Source organism: Eumetopias jubatus, unplaced genomic scaffold (genome assembly GCF_037043125.1).
Source record: "Eumetopias jubatus isolate StellerSeaLion01/CBP00866 unplaced genomic scaffold, mEumJub1_p1.0 scaffold_9, whole genome shotgun sequence".
Classification (NCBI taxonomy): domain Eukaryota; kingdom Metazoa; phylum Chordata; class Mammalia; order Carnivora; family Otariidae; genus Eumetopias; species Eumetopias jubatus.
The window spans coordinates 13,575,036-13,592,121 of record NW_028274815.1 but is presented as its reverse complement, the minus strand read 5'-3'; positions in this window follow the sequence as shown (position 1 = coordinate 13,592,121).

Genomic DNA, 17,086 nt, shown 5'->3' with positions numbered 1-17,086 from the left:
AGTTAACAAGTGAAGTTACTCACTAATACCACTGTGAAAAATATTTTCTAATGAAACTGAAATCATTAGACCAATGAATTGACTTATTTTCCTATGGATAGGGTAACAAGGCTGGTGGAAGACGTACACATGAGATCATATTATAAATTCAGCTTCAAGTGTGTTTATCAAGTATCTGTGGTTATTAGTTGGTGGGCTTGCACAAGAATCCCTATCAGAATCTTAGTTAAAGTACTAACCCCACAGTTTGACCCATGTGAACCTGGTATCATGTCACCATATGTTGACAATTTATTCCATCTGAAGAAAAGGATTCTTACACTTTCTCTTGAGTAAAACCTTCTTGGGCATTGAGAGGCCAAGTTTAACCTGCCACATTTTTTCAACAAGTATTTATTAACTGCCTACAATGTGCTAAACAGTCCACTTAACATGCTTCTCCTGTCTGCATTGAGGATGCAAATGGAAGGAATAGAAACCACAGGTGATTGAAAGAGGGTGGTCCTAGACCCGATGGGGAAAATAGTGATATGGATTTTGTTAAGGGGAGCAGTGAAGAGGAGTGCAGATAATTTTCTGGGGTGTCATATTTTTGGTTGCAACAAAACAATTTGCTGATTTTTTAAAGATTTCTTTATTTATTTGAGAGGCGGCAGGGAGGGACAGAAGAAGAGGGAGACAGAATGTTAAGCAGATTCTACGCTGAGTGCGGAGCCCAATGTGGGATTGATCTCACAACCCTGAGATCACAACCTGAGCTGAAACCAGATGTCAGTTGCTCAGCCGACTATGCCACCCAGATGCCCCAAGTTGCTGATCTTGAGACAAAAATATTTGAGAACATTTCCATCCTTTAATCATGCTTACATTGCTACCATTTGATCCAAACCCTTAATATATTTTTGCATAGCTTAGAACTCTTGTACTTGATTCACAATGTGGGCCCCCAGAATGAGTGTGTGTGCATATATATATAAATGTCTGTACCTATATCTACACACAAATTACCCATTTGTCCAGGATATTTTGAACTAGAAGAGACTCTCAAATCCATTGAAGCCAGTTGGAATAGGGACTGGAAGATCCTAGTTTATCATTTGAAGTGATCCCTTAAACCTCTGGAACCATGGTGCATTCATCTTCCTCCATGCAGTTTAAGTAGCACAGAAAGCTGCAGAGAGAGATAAGAATGAGGCAGCTCCTTTTTGAGCCTTAGCTGCACACCTGCCCTTGGGTCAGTGAGGCATGCCTATAACCCGAGAGCGCTAAGACATCCCTTTAATGTCAGCTTAAGAGCTATATCCTCTTCAAAAAACAGATCCCTGTAGCCATGGCCAGTGGAGAAGGAAGGCAGTGATAGAGAGTCCTGCAATCCTAAAACTGGAGTCATCTTTAGAGAACTTCTAGGTCAGCCTCATTTTTTAGGTGAGGACATAGAAGCCCAGAGAGTGGAAACGTATTTGGACTGGGTTAGGCCATTAATGAGTTGTTAGTGACAGTCAGCACTAGAATCTGAGTCGTGTAAGTTGCCATATGTGTGTCATGTGACTAATATGTCTGAAAATGATATTGCAGGGCCTGTACCTCTGTGGGCAGCTCTGTGCACGCATGGTGCAGCCTGCTACATACATCCTGTACTATGCCTTACCCAAATACTTGTTTGCATTCTCTGTCTCTCCCTTCTCTGAAATCTGCATTGACTTATAAGCACCATTCCATTCGTGTGAGCAGTTTATATCCCTCTGTCCCCCTTTAACTTATTCTGTGGATAGGAGATGCATTCTCTCTTTCACTTCCTTGTGCAAGCTGCTTCATCAGTTGTTTTCCTCTAAGCTCAGCAGGGCCTTCGTGGTTGCTCAGCCATCTTTGTCTTACTCTGGTGGGGAAATTTTATTCTTCCTCGAGGTCCTTACACCATCCCTGTCTCAATGCTCACATATGAATTTCTTTCTGCATGCAAAAAATCTGAAGCCACGAGCGGTTAAATTCCACCCATTTCCCTCACATGATATCTATTAAACATGTCTTCCTATCTCTCTTGAGTCAAAGTAATCTGAGTCTTTCTTTTCCAAGGCTGAAATGTGCCACTGTGCTCTCTTCCCCATGTTACATCTCCATCCTCCTTGGTCATGATGCACTGATCAGCCCCTTCCTAATTATCATCACCCTTTCTCCCTTTACTGGTTCCTGTCTCTACATGGAAATATGGTACTATGAAACCCTGCCTTAAGCTCTCCCTTAAGTTGTATGTTAAACTGACATTTTCCAATTAAACTTCTACACTTACTGCTTTTATTTCCCTCCCTTATATTCATTTCTTAAATGGTTCTGTTTGGGGTTTGTCCTATCTATTCTGCTCAGTCCTCTCTTAATTGTTCCCAGAAATTGTCTGATTGTTGAATCTAGCCATCTTTCATTGCATTTCCTTGTCAAATTCTCTGAAGCTTTTGAAATTACTGACTACCCCTTTCCTGCAGTAGCTTAGCAACACCATCCTCCCTGGCTCTCCTGGTAGTCTGACCATGTCTTCTAAGTCTATTTAACTAGTGCTCTGGTGTCTTCTCACTGATTAAATGTAGATATTTCTTCCCAAGGTTACCATCTTGACCGTTTTTCCTTCTGCACACGAGTCAGGCAACGGTAAAGGTTAAAATTGGGCTTGGGAATAGATGACACTGGCCATTTATTTAGCAGTGTGCCCTTAGTAGTTGACCTCTCTGTGACTTATCTTCCATTATCTGTAAAATGGGGTGGAAAATAATTGTTCATATTTATTAAACACTTACCATGTTCCAGGAATTGTGATAAACACGGTATATGCATTAAGTGTTTATCACCTCTCATCACAGCTCTAGGGAGTATTATCCCATATGACACGGATGGTAAATAGCCAAGCCAGGATCTGAATATAGGTAGTTGCAGTTCAGATATTAATTTCTACATAATTCTCCCCAATAGTGATGTTTTTTATTCATAGAAATCACGTGCAATTAATTAAAATAATGCTTGTAAAACTCTTAGCAGACATGGCTAAATTAAATGTCTAGCTAAAGTTAAAGAAAAACCTCTTAATATTCCTCTTATCGTTAATGATTTTTCCTTGGGGATTCATATCTGGGGCATATATCCACTCGTTTTTTTAAAAATTTTTTATTGTTATGTTAATCACCATACATTACATCATTAGCTTTTGAAGTAGTATTCCATGATTCATTCCTTGAGCATAACACCCAGTGCTCCACGCAGAATGTGCCCTCTTTAATACCCATTACGAGGCTAACCCATTCCCCCACCCCCCTCCCCTCTAGAACATTCCATTCCATAATATTCCATACCACAGCTTCTTTATCCATTCATCTGTCGATGGACATCGTGGCTCTTTCCACAGTTTGGCTATTGTGGACATTGCTGCTATAAACATTGGGAGGCACGTACCCCTTTGGATCCCTACATTTGTATCTTTGTGGTAAATACCCAGTAATGCAATTGCTGGATCATATGGTAGCTCTATTTTCAACTGTTTGAGGAACCTCCATACTGTTTTCCAGAGGGGTTGCACCAGCTTGCATGCCCACCAGCAGTGTAGGAGGGTTCCCCTTTCTCTGCATCCCCGCCAACATCGGTCGTTTCCTGACTTGTTAATTTTAGCCATTCTGACTGGTGTGAGGTGGTATCTCATTGAGGTTTTGATTTGGATTTCCCTGATGCCGAGCGATGTCGAGCACTTTTTCATGTGTCTGTTGCCATTTGGATGTCTTCTTTGGAAAAATGTCTGTTCATGTCTTCTGCCCATTTCTTGATTGGATGATTTGTTCTTTGGGTGTTGAGTTTGATAAGTTCTTTATAGATTTTGGATACTAGCCCTTTATCTGATATGTCATTTGCAAATATCTTCTCCCATTCTGTCGGTTGTCTTTTGGTTTTGTGGACTGTTTCTTTTGCTGTGCAAAAGCTTTTTATCTTGATGAAATCCCAATATCATTTTTGCCCTGGCTTCCCTTGCCTTTGGCGATGTTTCTAGGAAGAAGTTGCTGCGGCTGAGATCAAAGAGGTTGCTGCCTGTGTTCTCCTTTAGGATTTTGATGGATTCCTGTCTCACGTTTAGGTCTTTTAACCATTTGGAGTCTATTTTTGTGTGTGTTGTAAGGAAATGGTCCAGTTTCATTCTTCTGCATGTGGCTGTCCAATTTTCCCAACACCATTTGTTGAAGAGACTTTTTTCCATTGGACATTCTTTCCTGCTTTGTCAAAGTTTAGTTGACCATAGAGTTGAGGATCCATTTCTGGGCTCTCTATTCTGTTCCATTGATCTATGTGTCTGTTTTTGTGCCAGTACCATACTGTCTTGATGATGACAGCTTTGTAATAGAGCTGGAAGTTCAGAATTGTGATGCCACCAGCTTTGCCTTTCTTTTCAATATTCCTCTGGCTATTCGGGGACTCTTCTGGTTCCATAATTTTTAGGATTATTTGTACCATTTCTTTGAAAAAAGTGGATGGTATTTTTGATGGGGGTTGCACTGAATGTGTAGATTGCTCTAGGTAGCATTGACATGTTCACAATATTTGTTCTTCCAATGCATGAGCATGGAACGTTTTTCCATTTCTTTGTGTCTTCTTCGATTACTTTCATGAGTATTTTATAATTTTCTGAGTACAGATCCTTTGCCTCTTTGGTTAAATTTATTCCTAGGTATCTTATGGTTTTGGGTGCAATTGTAAATGGGATCAAATCCTTGATTTGTCTCTCTTCTGTCTTGTTGTTGGTGTATAGGAATGCCACTGATTTCTGTGCATTGATTTTATATCCTGCTACTTTACTGAATTCCTGTATGAATTCTAGCAGTTTTGGGGTGGAGTCTTTTGGGTTTTCCACATACAGTATCATATCATCTGCAAAGAGTGAGAGTTTGACTTCCTCTTTGCCGATTTGGATGCCTTTGATTTCTTTTTGTTGTCTGATTGCTGTGGCTAGGACTTCTAATACTATGTTGAATAGCAGTGGTGAAAGTGGACATCCCTGTTGTGTTCCTGACCTTAGGGGAAAACCTCTCAGCTTTTCCCCATTGAGAATAATATTCGCCGTAGGTTTTTCATAGATGGCCTTTATGATATTGAGGTATGTACCCTCTTTCCCTATACTCTGAAGAGTTTTGATCAAGAAAGTATGCTGTACTTTGTCAAATGCTTTTTCTGCATCTATTGAGAGGATCATATGATTCTTGTTCTCTCTTTTGTTAATGTATTGTATCACGTTGATTGATTTGTGAATGTTGAACCAACCTTGCAGCCCAGGGATAAATCTCACTTGGTCATGGTGAATAATCCTTTTAATGTACTGTTGGATCCCATTGGCTAGTATTTTGGTGAGAATTTTTGCATCCATGTTCATCAAGGATATTGGTCTGTAATTCGCCTTTTGATGGGGTCCTTGTCTGGTTTTGGAATCAAGGTAATGGTGGCCTCATAAAATGAGTTTGGAAGTTTTCCTTCCATTTCTATTTTTTGGAACAGTTTCAGGAGAATAGGTATTAATTCTTCTTTAAATGTTTGGAAGAATTCCCCTGGGAAGCCGTCTGGCCCTGGGCTTTTGTTTATTGGGAGATTTTTGATGACTGCTTCCATTTCCTTAGTGGTTATAGGTCTGTTCAGGTTTTCTATTTCTTCCTGGTTCAGTTTTGGTAGTTGATACATCTCTAGGAATGCACCCACTTCTTCCAGGTTCTCTAATTTGCTGGCATAGAGTTGCTCATAATACGTTCTTATAATTGTTTGTATTTCTTTGGTGTTGGTTGTGATCTCTCCTCTTTCATTCATGATTTTGTTGATTTGGGTCATTTCTCTTTTCTTTTTGATCAGTCTGGCCAGGGGTTTATCAATCTTGTTAATTCTTTCAAAGAACCGGCTCCTAGTTTCATTGATCTGTTCTACTGTTCTTTTGGTTTCTAGTTTTTGATTTCTGCTCTGATCTTTATTATTTCACTTCTCCTGATGGGTTTAGACTTTATTTGCTGTTTTTTCTCTAGCTCCTTTAGGTGTAGGTTAGGTTGTGTATTTGAGACCTTTCTTGTTTCTTGAGAAACGCTTGTATTGCTATATACTTTTCTCTCAGGACTGCCTTTGCTGTATCCCAAAGATGTTGAACAGTTGTGTTTTCATTTTCATTGGTTTCCATGAATTTTTTTAATTCTTCTTTAATTTCCTGGTTGACCCATTCATTCTTAGTAGGATGCTCTTTAACCTTCATGTATTTGAGTTCTTTCTGACTTTCCTCTTCTGATTGAGTTCTAGTTTGAAAGCACTGTGGTCTGAAAATATGCAGGGAATGATCCCATTCTTTTGGTACCGGTTGAGACGTGATTTGTGACCTAGGATGTGATCAATTCTGGAGAATGTTCCATGGGCACTAGAGAAGAATGTGTATTCTGTTGCTTTGGGATGGATTGTTCTGAATATGTCTGTGAAGTCCATTTGGTCCAGTCTTTCATTTAAAGTCTTTATTTCCTTGTTGATCTTTTGCGTAGATGACCTGTCCATTCCAGTGAGGGGGTGTTAAAGTCCCCCACTATTATTGTATTCTTGTCAATGTGTTTCTTTGCTTTTGTTATTAATTGCCTTATATAATTGGCTGCTCCCATGTTAGGGGCATAGATATTTACAATTTTTAGATCTTCTTGTTGGATAGACCCTTTAAGTAGGATATAGTGTCCTTCCTCATCTCTTATTACAGTCTTTGTTTAGAATCTAATTTGTCTGCTATAAGGATTGCCACCCCAGCTTTCTTTTGGTGTCCATTAGCATGGTAAATGTTTTCCACTCACTCACTTTCAATGTGGGGGTGTCTTTGGGTCTAAAATGAGTCTCTTGCAGACAGCATATCGATGGGTCTAGTTTTTTAATCCAGTCTGATAGCCTGTGTCTTTTGATTGGGGCATTTAGCCCATTTACATTCAGGGTAACTATTGAAAGGTATGAATTTAGTGCCATTGTATTCCCTGTAAGGTGACTGTTACTGTATATTGTCTGTGTTCCTTTCTGATCTATGCTGCTTTTAGGCTCTCTCTTTGCTTAGAAGGACCCCTTTCAATATTTCTTGGAGGGCTGGTTTCGTGTTTGCAAATTCCTTTAGTTTTTGTTTGTCCTGGAAGCTTTTTATCTCTCCTTCTATTTTCAATGACAGCCTAGCTGGATATAGTATTCTTGGCTGCATATTTTTCTCGTTTAGTGCTCTGCAGATATCATGCCAGTCCTTTCTGGCCTGCCAGGTCTCTGTGGATAGGTCTGTTGCCAATCTAATGTTTCTACCATTGTAGGTTACATATCTCTTCTCCCGAGCTGCTTTCAGGATTTTCTCTTTGTCTCTGAGACTCGTAAGTTTTACTATTAGATGTCGGGGTGTTGACCTATTTTTATTGATTTTGAGAGGGGTCTCTGTGCCTCTTGAATTTTGATGCCTCTTTCCTTCCCCACATTAGGGAAGTTCTCTGCTATAATTTGCTCCAATATACCTTCTGCCCCTCTCTCTCTTTCTTCTTCTGGGATCCCAATTATTCTAATGTTGTTTCGTCTTATCCTATCGCTTATCTCTCGAATTCTGCCCTCGTGACCTGTAGTTGTTCCTCTCTCTTTTTCTCAGCCTCTTTATTTTCCATCCTTTGGTCTTCTATATCACTGATTCTCTCTTCTGCCTCATTTATCCTAGCAGTTAGTGCCCCCATTTTTGATTGCACCTCATTAATAGCCTTATTGATTTCGACTTGGTTAGATTTTAGTTCTTTTATTTCTCCAGAAAGGGTTTCTCTAATAACTTCCACGCTTTTTTCAAGCCCAGCTAGTATCTTTAAAGTCATGATTCTGAAGTCTTGGTCCGACATTGTACTAATGTCCGTATTGAGTACGTCCCTGGCAGATGGTACTACCTCTTGGTCTTTTTGCTGAGGTGATTTCTTTCATCTTGTCATTTTGTCCAGAGGAGAATAGATGAATGAGAGAACAAAATGTTAACAGGTTAACAACGTCCCCAGCAAATATACCTTATACAAATCAGAAAAGACCTGAAAGCAGGGGAAAAGAAAGGGAAAGAATGAAAAAAGAGGAAAAAAAAAGAAAAGGAAAAAGATAAAAACAAACCAAAACAGAACAAAACAAAAAATAAAACAGAATATGATCAAATATGATGAGGGTAGTGCATAGATCAGTGCCACACACTAGCTTTTGGGAGCATTTTGGTTTTTTAGAAGAAAATGCCTCCTAAAATTTTAAAGGAAGAAAGACTTATATATGTACAAAATAAGGGTTGATACAAGGAAGGGATGGAAGATGACTGTAAATATGAAAAGTATAAAAGATTTTATAAAAGGAATTGATAAGATAAAAAGTTGTTTGAAAAAAGAAGAAGATTTAAAAAAAGAAAAGAAAAGAAAGGGAGAGAATTTGATCAGGCATGAGACTAGAACAAAGCCATATACTAGTGATTTAGGGTATATTTTGGTCTGTTAGAAGAAACTGTATCTCAAAATTTTAAAGAGAGAACAACATATATATATAATGCAAAAATAAGGGTAACTACTATGAAGGGATAAAATATGACTCAAAAAATGAAAAATAAAAAATGTTTTTTAAAAAAGGGATTGATAAGATGGTTGAAAAAGGGAAAAAGAAAAATTCAAAAAAAGAAATAAACAGTTAAAAACATTAACTTTGAAAAACTAATGAATCATGGTAAAAAACCATTAATTCTATGTGCAGTATTCCCCTAGCGCTGGAGTTCTCCCATTCTCCTTGATCGGTAAACTTGGTCTTGGCTTGCTGGCTGTTCAGGCTGATCTTCTGGGGGAGGGGTCTGTTGCCGTGGTTCCCAAATGTCTTTGCCGGAGGCGGAATTGCCCTGCCCTTGTCGGTCCGGGCTAAGCAAGCTGCTCGGGTTTCCTCTCAAGAGCTTTTGTTCCCTGCAAGCTCTCGGTACAGCTTTGGAGGTCCAGGGTGAAAATGGTGGCCTCCCAATCTCCACTCGGAGGAGCTGAGAACTCGGGGCCCCGCTCCTCAGTGCGCCCCCAGAGAAAAGCAGTCACTCCCGTGTCCCCGGTCTCCGGCCGCACTCCGTGCTCACCCGGCCTCTGACCGAGCGTTCCTATCTCTGGCACCCGACCCCGTGTGGAGTCTCCAAACCCAGCAGATCCCTGCGGTGCGCTCCCGCGCCGCTCCTCCCGGGGGAGGGAGGGGAGTCTCCCCAGATCTGCCGCTTGTTGGGTCCCTGCTGGAGGAGCAGTGGCCCGACTGGGCTGCGGATCACAGTTTATGGCAACCCCGAGCTGAGAGCCCGTGCCTCGGCTCCGTCTCTGCAGCCGGCTTCCCCGCTCTGATCCCTGGGAGCTCTGCCGCACTCAGGCACCCCCGGTCTTTCTGTGACCCCGAGGGTCCTGACACCACACTGTCCCGCGAGGGTGCCACCCCCCGCTTAGCCACTGGAGCGACGTCCCTCCGCGGAGCCGACTTCTAAACGTTCCGATTTTGTGCTCCGCGGCTCTTGCACTTGCCAGAAGCGGCTGACGGAGGCCCCCTCCCCTGCCGTCTATCCTCCCGAATATCACCTCGGATTCACTTCTCCGCATGTCCTACCTTCCAGTAAGTGGTCGCTTTTCTGTTCAGAGAGTTGTTGCTACTCTCCTCTTCAGTCTCCTGTTGAGTTCGTAGGTGTTCAGAATGGTTTGATCCCTATTCAGCTGAATTCCTGAGACCAGATGAAATCCAGGTCTCCTACTCCTCTGCCATCTTGCTCTGCCATATATCCACTGTTTAGCAGTCAAACACCCAAATATATATCTCTAACCCATATTTTTCTCCTGAAATACCTAACTGTATCTCTGTATCCAGTTGCAAGCCTGGATCTAAAATCAGTATATATAAAATTGAACAGGTCCCATAGCTTCTCTTCAGCTTATGATCCTTATCTCAGCGAACGATACCCTTATATTTCTAGGCCCTTGAGCATAAACCTTGGAGTCATCATTGTATGTCCACTTTGTATGCAGATAGTTCCTGCTTATTATAATGCAGAGATATTTTTTAAATATTTCCATTTTCTACTAGCATTGATTTCTCTAATAAAGGTTAAACATATCTTACCTAAATTGTTATAATATCTTCCTAAAGTATCCTCGTCTTTCTAAAGGTATCTTGTACTTGACAACCAGTTACCTTTCCAAATCTTTGCATGCTAAACAAGTAGTAAAAACTTGTCGATCTTTTTGTATAAACCAAACCTTTAGTGGAAACTGAATATGAATGAGATATGGGGCAGAGCTATTCAAATTGGGTTGGGGATATGGAATTTGGAAGCAAGTGCTCCCTTACTTTCTTCTTATCTTGTCTTCTCTGTATTGGCTCCTGAGTGGTTGCTGCATAACCTGAGAGAAGGATTGGAAAGTTTTGTTTTAAAACAGACTTAATCATAATGTTTTTCTGCACAGATCCTTTGCTAATATGGCATTCAAGATCCTTCACAGTTCTGTCTGAAGTATACTGTCCATTTCATCCACTGCCACTGGTATCTCACAGGAACATTTACTATTTAACATTCTTTAATCATCCAATTTCCTCTCACATCTCCATTCCTTTGCTTATTGGTCTGGACTTTTTGAAATTCTCTCTTCATTCTCTGTCTCATTTAATTTAATTTATTCTTAGAGACTTGGCTTAAATGTCACCTCCTTTTTATAATCTTTATAGAATATCACAGTCAAAATTTAACTCTCTCTTTTGCACTCTACAATTTGGGGTTTGACTTACATCAAAGATTGAATTGCTACCTTATTTTATTCAAGTTACTTGTGTATATAGCTATTTCTTCATCTTCTGTATCAGTATATCCTGAGCTCCTGTGGTTCAGGAAATGTGTCTTTTCTTAAAAATTACTTTTTTTACTTAAAATTTTTTACTGTTATGCCTTCAATGCTTACTTGACATTCAAGGGCTGAACCCCACCTCAGTCTCCAGGCTCAGCATAGGGTCTGCTTGGAACGCTTTTTCCCTCTCCCTCTGACTGCCCCCCACCCCAGGTCACTCACTCTCTCTCAAATAAATAAATCTTAAAAAAAAAAAAAAAAGAATTTGAGCCTTTTATTTATTTATTTTTAAAAAACATTTTATTTATTTATTTGACAGAGAGAGAGACACAGCGAGAGAGGGAACACAAGCAGGGGGAGTGGGAGAGGGAGAAGCAGGCTTCACGCTGAGGAGGCAGCTCAATGCGGGCCTCAATCCCAGGACCCTGGGATCATGACCTGAGTTGAAGGCAGACAGTTAATGACTAAGCCACCCAGGCAGCCCGAGCCTTTTATTTAAATCAGTCTTAAGACCCTTTTCAATGATAAACCTTTATTACCCTCTATTCATTTTTCCAGGGAGGGAACATCCATGGAGAGGGCATATTTGAAGAAATACTTGTTCTGTTCCTCTCTATCACTGCCCCCCATACACACATTTGCCCAAAAAACGGGGGGTGAAGTTAATTTAATTGGGTACATGCTTATCTACTTTGGAGAGCATTTTTTAGCCACCAGAGTGATTTCATTGGTAAGGCAATGTGGATGTTGGATTTCCTGTTATTTCTCATCCTCTTTGAATTCAGTGTGCCCAGGTGCATTGAATAGATAAATTTACAGTTTCTATGATGTGAACCCATATAACAGGCTTTCCAGTTTGAGGAAGACATCAAATATTTCTCACTTACTCTGATAGTGACTGGTGGATGAGTCATGTCTTGTTGCCTCACCTGGGGGGAGAAAATAGGCGACCCATATTGGCCTCAGGTCTCAGTTGCATGCTTTGGATCCCTATGGTAGTCATTGGGCATCCATTAATAAAAGTGATATTTGATCTCCATTTTATTCCTGGTGCCTTTTTTCTACCGATTAAATGTAAAGGTCAAGAGAATGATTAATTGCCACATGGACCACCAAAAGTACTGTATATATAGACAGTTTAAGATCTGAGTGAAATGCGGGGGGGGGGGCGGATTGACTGATGAATATTTTATGGGACTTAAAACATCCATTTTATCTTCCTTTTAGAAAAAAACAAAGTGAGATATAAAAATAAATATTAATTTATACTGAAATATATACATGTGAAAAAATGAAAAAATTTCAACACATGAAAAATTTTAAAAGTTGAGAGCAATCATAGTTTTTATTAACGGCTTTTCTTACCTCTATAATATTTTTCTCTTTATTTTCTTAAGCTCTACTTGATTTTATTTTCCTATGATTTATACTATTATCTATAGAGAGAATAAAAAGATTATTCAGTTTTTTTCTCTATCATGGTTAATTGAATTTTTAAAAAATTATTGATCAATAATAATTTTAGTAATGGTATTTGCCTTTTTGGGGTTGTTAAATTTAGGAAACATTTCTATGATATTTCATATTCAGTTATAAGATTTAGATAATTTTTAGCTCTGTACTTTTCAAACTTTGTCTCTTTTCCATTACCCACTTAATCCTAGTACCAGGTGCTTTAAGACCTATTCCTGTCAGCCTACAACCTCTGCCCTATACCTTTATTTCAAGATACAGGGTCATTTGGCATAGTTCATGGCAGTAGTGTTCCTGGAAGACATTCCTATACAGAATGGTTATCAAAGACTTATCTACTCATGGAAGTGATTGTGAGCCAGATTACTCTATTTCTTTAAAACAAACTGAATGTATCCCAAGTTCAACATTCCTTTTAGCAAGGTACCCTGTACCTTTTAGTTTTTTAAAAGATTTATTTATTATTTATTTGAGAATGAGCACATGCGGGGGTGGTGGAGGGAGAGGAAAAGAAAGAATCGTAAGCAAACTCCATATTCAGTGCAGAGCTCAACATAGGGCTCAATCTCAGGACCGTGAGATCATGACCTGAACTGAAATCAAGAGTCAGATGCTCAACCGACTGAACCACCCAGGCACCCTTACTCTGTATCTTTTAGTTAGATACTCTGTACCTGACAGGAGGAGAAGTGTGACAGAGATAAATAAAGTGGAAAGTCAATGGTCTTAACTGTCTGCTGCCAAAACACATGTATTCCGCAAGTTTTGTAAAATCACATAACCAATTGAATACATTGTTTGCCTCTTCCAGAACCTTGAGGGGACTTGTTCATGTGAGAGCCCTGGAAGATTAAACTTTATACTAAATCTGCCTCTGAGCAGAAAGTCTTGTCATTGCAGAAACCAAAAAACCTGCGAGGGCATTATATTTGTAACCTGAGGAATGAGTCAGATTTTTAACTGAAGAATAGCTATGTACCTATTTTTAAATCAGAAATGCTCTTTAATGATCTCCTTCTGTAGAAAGGCAATTTAAGATGGAATTCTTTCCTGAAGCTTTGAATGCATAGAATAACAAGAGTCACCACTTACTATTTACATAGCATATGTGATTTCTAATCTCACCAGAGTCCTATTTTACTGGGAGAGCAAAATTTACAGTGACAGTTCTCCCAGTTGTCACCTTTGCTCTCTAAAGACTCCTGTTGGAGAGAAAAGATTTGTGGAATGAGACTCATGCATTTATACAGACTTACTTCATTTCCAAGGTATCTGAAAGCTAGCTAGATAAATCAATTTCTAGAGATTAAACAGTGATTCAGAATAAGGCAAACTCTCAGATGTGTTAACAATTTTAACAGGTAGTAGAGTTGAGATGCAGTTCTGTTTTGCTTTGGATGTAAGCCGGATCCTAGCTGTCACAGATTTGTTGTGTGTGATTAATATTGCATATGCTTTTGCTTTTCTGTATTTTTGCAGAAATGTGTAAGGACAGTCAAAACCTTCCATTAGCCTGACTCCCAGCCCCTGTCCCTGCAAAAGCAGCCTTCTTCCTCTGTTTTGAGTGTAGTTTTCTCTCTTTTAAAATCCTGCCTAATGCCTTCACTTGATTTTCAGTTCGAAGCTTGTTGTACTCATATTTCTGCCTCTGTACGTCAAAATAAAATATATATTTCGACTATATGAACTGTTTTCTGATTAACCTAATGACTTTGTTCATCACACAAAAGAATCATGATAGAAGGAGGCCAACATCTGCTTCACTAATTATGAGACGCGCGAAAATACCCTGATATCTCATTTTCCATTCAGGCCTTTCAGAAATGGATAGTTCAATGAGCACCGTTAAAAATGAGCAAAAACTAACACTTTGAAGAGACAAGGTTTTTTAGTGGTTTTGATGAGAAACTGTAGAGTCTTTGTATGTTACCTTTAATAAATTTTAAACTTGGAACCTTAACCAGTTTCCTAGTCAGAAGGATCAAATATCAGTTATACTTCCCTGTTACATGTGATACTCTGGGAGCTGGACGTATTTTTATTGGGGGAAGGGAAGGGCTAGAAAGGTGATTACTAAATGTCAGCATTTTTCTGGTTATTTTTCTTGTTCTCAGCTTATAGTTTTCCTTGTGTGTGTCCCCAAAAGACTACTGAAAACTGCGTTTGTTGAATGAGTATCCTTGATGTCACTTGAAGCATTTACCTTACTAGGTTTTTGTTCTGAAGATGGTGTCACTATTCCACAAAAAAAATCAAGTGTGTGGACTTTGTCCTAGTGGGCACCCATGCTGAGGAGCCCTTTGTAGATTTGTGGCCATATTCTGGATGATTATGATTGCCAGATATTGAAGGCATTACTGGTTGGTGCTTGAGGGGTGCTAGAACTATCTGTCTGAATGAGAAATATTCCTTGCAGTCCCTAAGGTTCTTGCTCTTTCATGACTGTGTTTTCTACTTACTCTTCCTTCTGCTGGGAGTGTTTATGATCTTCAAACATATTGGAGCAAAGCCCACTCATCCACTAAGACTAAGCCTCAGTGTCACCTCCCTCTCTGTAACCTTGTTTCACACTGCCCTCTCCTCCCAGGAGTGGTTTCTCTTGGACACAGAAATTGTCTATTTAAAAAATTACCATAATGTATACCTTCCTTCTTCATTAAAAAGGGCACTAAAGATCTTCACTCAAAGATCTTTGAGGGCAGAAACCATATTTTATTCATCTTTGCATCTCTGCCTGTTGACATAATGCCTGCCACATTTAGTCCCTCGATTTATAACCATTAAATGAACCATTCATTCAGGCATTCATTCATTCATTCATTCATTTTATTCATACAACAGACGTGACTTAAGAAATGTTATTGGAAGCAAATAAAACAGTTCCCTCAAAGAGTTGGTGTTTTGGATTTAGGGTCTATTATTACTCATTAAGCACGCTGAGATCTGCTTTAATCATGGGTCTCCTTTGAATGCTTAACTTAAAAGCTGCTTCATACCCACACAGCTGCCTGTGCCCATGGCAACTGAAATGCATGAATACGGGTTCTGAAACATAATCTTTCTAGAAACTCAAGGCTTCTATTAAAACTGTAGTTTACATCACATCCTTCTTGCACAGGTGTTATCACAGGCTTGCACGGATGACTGTTTCAACTAGGCAGTAGTGACCTCATATGACGTCATGTCTACAGAGCAGTTTCCCCTTAGAGCATAGTGAGCTGTTGATAGATCTAGTGTGGAGAGATCACAGGATCACATCAGTTCATGGGAGGCCTACCTACAACGAAGGTATAGCCTGTAGCATTTTAGTTGTGTCAACGTTTCCCTGCCCTAGTTTAACGGAGGTAGCAACTCCATCTGTGGTTTCAACAGATGTCTGGAGACAGGGGAAGCAAGTATGTCCTGTGTTCCTTGGTAAAGGAATTCTGTATGGGAATGGCTCCTGGGTGGTGTTGCAGAAGCAAGAGATGGAAAATACCACTCGAGATTGGAAATTGTTGAATTGACATAAGTTAGGAATATTTGGTTAGATCTTTAGGTCTAAAACATTGGGTAGGTGAGTCTAACTCATTCTCAATCTCAGCATCTCCTTTTTGATGGGAATCAGGAACTATAGAGGATTGTATAGATTTGAGATATTTATTACATTCCCATGATGGTTAATATGTAAGCATCTTTTTCTCCAGAGAACTTTGTGGTAAAGTCCTTACAATGTGAAGACAGTGTGGCCTTGTCTTAAGGTGCAATGAGGAAGTGGTGAAGTGAGGAGAATGGGCATATTCTTCAGCCTCTCTTGCAGGGGGAGAGTAAACCAGCCTGAATAGGTGGTTGGAGCTTTAAAGATGTAGTTTGCTGAGTCTGTGAGGCCTTAACCTTTAGTTTTGTATCATGGGGGAAGCCCATGGGTCCCAAGAAAGGGGCTAGGGTGGGCAGGGAGGCCAGGGGTGCCTAGAAGACTCAGAACAGTGACCTAAGCATCTATATAGTAACTGGAGGAAGGTTAGCTCAATATTTTGATGACTCATCAGCTATACCAGTGCATACTGACTATCAGCCTATATCGCTTTGCTAGGGGGGCCATAACAAAGTAGCACAACCGGGTGGCTTAGAACAACAGGAATTTATCATGTCATAGTTCTAGAGGCCAGAGGTTCAAAATTAAGGTGTCAGCAGGGTGGTGTTCCCTCTGAAGCACTAGGGGAGGGTTTGGTCCAGTCTCTTCTCCCAGCTTCTGCTTGTTCCTTGGCTTGTGACAGCATCACTCCAGTCGCCACCTGGTGATCTCCCTGTGTGAGCATCTGTCTCTTTATGTGGTGTTCTTTTTACAAGAACACCAATCTTATTGTTTTAGGGGGTCTACTTTATTCCAGTATAACCTCATCTTAGCATAGCTAATTACATCTGGAACAACCCTATTTCAAAATAAGATCCCATTCTGAGGTACAGGGCAGGGGGGTTGGGGCTTTGACATCTGAATTTTGAGGGGATACAATTCAGCCCTAGGCATGAACTTTCTTGAACATATTTCCTGGTATACACACTCAAGAATCTCTGAACAGTCGGTACTTAAGCATGAATGGTTGTGTCAGTCATGAAGAATACAAAAAGAACTTGGGAGTTGGTCTGAAGCTCAGATGCAGTGAGGGGATCAAACTGGCAAGAGTTCTCCGTGTTCCTTTCCTGAGACTGAGCAACTGCTCTGTCAGTGAGTGTTGGGACAGTGCCTTGGCTTTGCTGAAGGAGTCCACTGGAGGAAAGGATGAGGAAGC